Genomic DNA, 2,626 nt, shown 5'->3' on the forward strand with positions numbered 1-2,626 from the left:
TTTTGGTGTGGTTTTTTTTTTTTTGTCTCTATGTCATTTATTTCTGTTCTAATATTAAACCATAGTGGTCTGAGAAGATGCTTGATATGATTTCAATCTTCTTGAATTTGGAGAGACTTTGCCTGTGACACAACATGTGGTCAATTTTTGAAAATGTCCCATGTGCAATTGAGTAGAACGTATATTCCGTGGCTTTGGGGTGAAATATTCTGAAGATGTCAATTAAGTCCATCTGATCTAGTGAGTCATTTAGGATTACTCTTTCTTTGCTGATTTTTGGCTAGAGGATTTATTCAGTGATATCAGTGTAGTATTAAAGTCCCCTACTATTATTGTATTGTTGTTGATCTCTCCCTTGATATTTGTAGCAATTTTTTTTATCTATTTGGGTGCTCCTGCATTGGGTGCATATATGTTTATCAGGGTTATATCCTCTTGTTGTAATGATCCCTTTGGTATTATGAAGTGGCCATTCTAATATCTTGTTATGGCCTTCACTTTGAGGTCTATTTTGTCAGTTATAAGTATTGCTACACAGCTCTTTTTTTCATTTACATTTGCCTGAAAGATATTTTTTTATCCCTTCACTTTCAGTCTGTGTGAGTTCTTTGTTCTGAGGTGGGTCTCTGGTAGACAGCATATATATGGGTCATATTTTTTATCCATTCAGCCACTCGATGTCTTTTGATTGGAGCATTTCATCCATTTACGTTTAAAGTTATTATTGACAGGTACTTGTTTGTACCCATTTTTATTTTTTGTGCCTGTGTTCTGTCTTCCCTTTTTATTTCTTCTTTTTACACCAGTCCCTTTAGCATTTCTTGCATTGCTGGCTTGGTAGTGATAAACTCCCTTAGCCCATTTTTGTCTGTGAAGCTCCTTATTTCCCCTTCAATTTTGAATGATATCCTTGCTGGGTATAGTATTCTTGGATCCAGTCCCTTGCTTTGCATCACTTTGTAAATTTCCTTTCATTCCTTTCTGGCCTGATGTGTTTCAGTTGATAAATCATTTGATAATCTAATGGGAGATCCCTTGTGCGTAACTTTCTGTCTCTCCTTTGTAGCCTTTAAGATTCTCTCCTTGTCCTGAGCATTTGCCATCATTGTTATGACGTTTCTTAGTGTGGGTCTTTTCGGGTTTATCTTGTTTGTGACTCTCTGTGCTTGTGTGACTTTTTTCTTCCCCACATCTGGGAATTTTTCTGAAATTATTTCTTCAAATAAGTTTTCTAACCCTGTTCCTCTTCCTGTCATTCTGGTACCCCTATTAATCATATGTTGCTTCATTTCATGTTGTCTCAAAGCTCCCTTAGGCTCTCTTCCTGTCTTTTTTTTTTCTTTCTCCAATTTAAGTTCATTTTGGGTGTGTTTTGCCTCCCTGTCTTGTAATTCACTAATTGGGTCCTCCGCTTCTCCTAGTCTACTGTTGAAACTTTCCATGGTGTTTTTTACTGCAGCTATATCACTCTTTTTTTTCTTGATTCTTACATAAGTTGTTGATTTTTTTTTATCCATCTGGTTTATGAACTGTATGACCCTTATTCTGAATTATTTTTCTGACATATTGCATGCCTCCATTTACTTAGCTGCTTTTCTGGCAATTCCTTGCATGCCTCTTTACTTAGCTGCTTTTCTGGCAATTCCTCCTTTTTTTTCCTGTGGGTTTTCTTTGTCTACTCATTTTCACTATGACTGAAGGAACTTGGTGTTGAGTCATGCAGGGACTGCTCCTTGGGTGGCATTGGCTCCTCGGGTGGCTGCTGCTCCTCAGTTGGTGTCGGTTCCTCTTTTGGGTGCTGTTCACAACAGTGGTGGCTCCTCTGGCTGGTGGGGGCAGGCTGCTCGTGCAGCTTCTGCTCCTTGGATGTAGCAGGCTGCTCACAAAACTTCTGCTCCTCATATGGGGGTGGGCTTCTCATATGGATTCTGCTCCTCGGACAGGGGCAGGCTGCTCGCATGCCTGCTGCTCCTCAAATGGGGACAGGCTGCTCATGAAGCTGCTGCTCCTTGGACGGGTGCGGGTTGTGTGTGGCTGCTGCTCTTTTGATGGGGGCAGGCTGCTCTTGCAACTGCTGCTCCTTGGACAGGGGCAGCTGCTCGTGCTGCTGCTGCTCCTCAGATGGGAGCGGGCTGCTCACGTGGCTTCTGCTCACGTGGTTGCAGTGCCCTGGGGTAAATCATTGGATCAGTCAGAGGGGAGCTCACTTTGGAATGCACAGGAGCCTGCACCTTGGGTGGCTGGAGTCTCGGTGACCATGATACCACAGCCAAAGCAGCAGGTCCCTGGTGGGGGTGGCTGTAGAGTCCCGGGTGTTATCTGAGGGCACCCTGGGTGGAGGTGAGGCTGTGCTCCCAGTCACAGTAGTTCTCCCCTTCAAAAAGGTGAGGCCTCAGCAGAAGAGCCGGTCACTTGGGGACTGTTTGCAATGGTAGCAGAGGCTGTCTGGTTAGGTAAGCCCGGTTAGCCTGCCCCCAAAGGTTCTGCGGGATCTAACTGTGCCATACACACACACACACACACACACCACATGACCACACACTCCTCTTTTGCTCCCTCACTCACTCACGCTCTCTCCCTCACTGCCGCCTTCTTCCTGCCTCTGTAGTTGGGTCTGGAGTGTTAT

This window comes from Myotis brandtii, unplaced genomic scaffold, assembly GCF_000412655.1.
Source record: "Myotis brandtii unplaced genomic scaffold, ASM41265v1 scaffold394, whole genome shotgun sequence".
Taxonomy (NCBI): domain Eukaryota; kingdom Metazoa; phylum Chordata; class Mammalia; order Chiroptera; family Vespertilionidae; genus Myotis; species Myotis brandtii.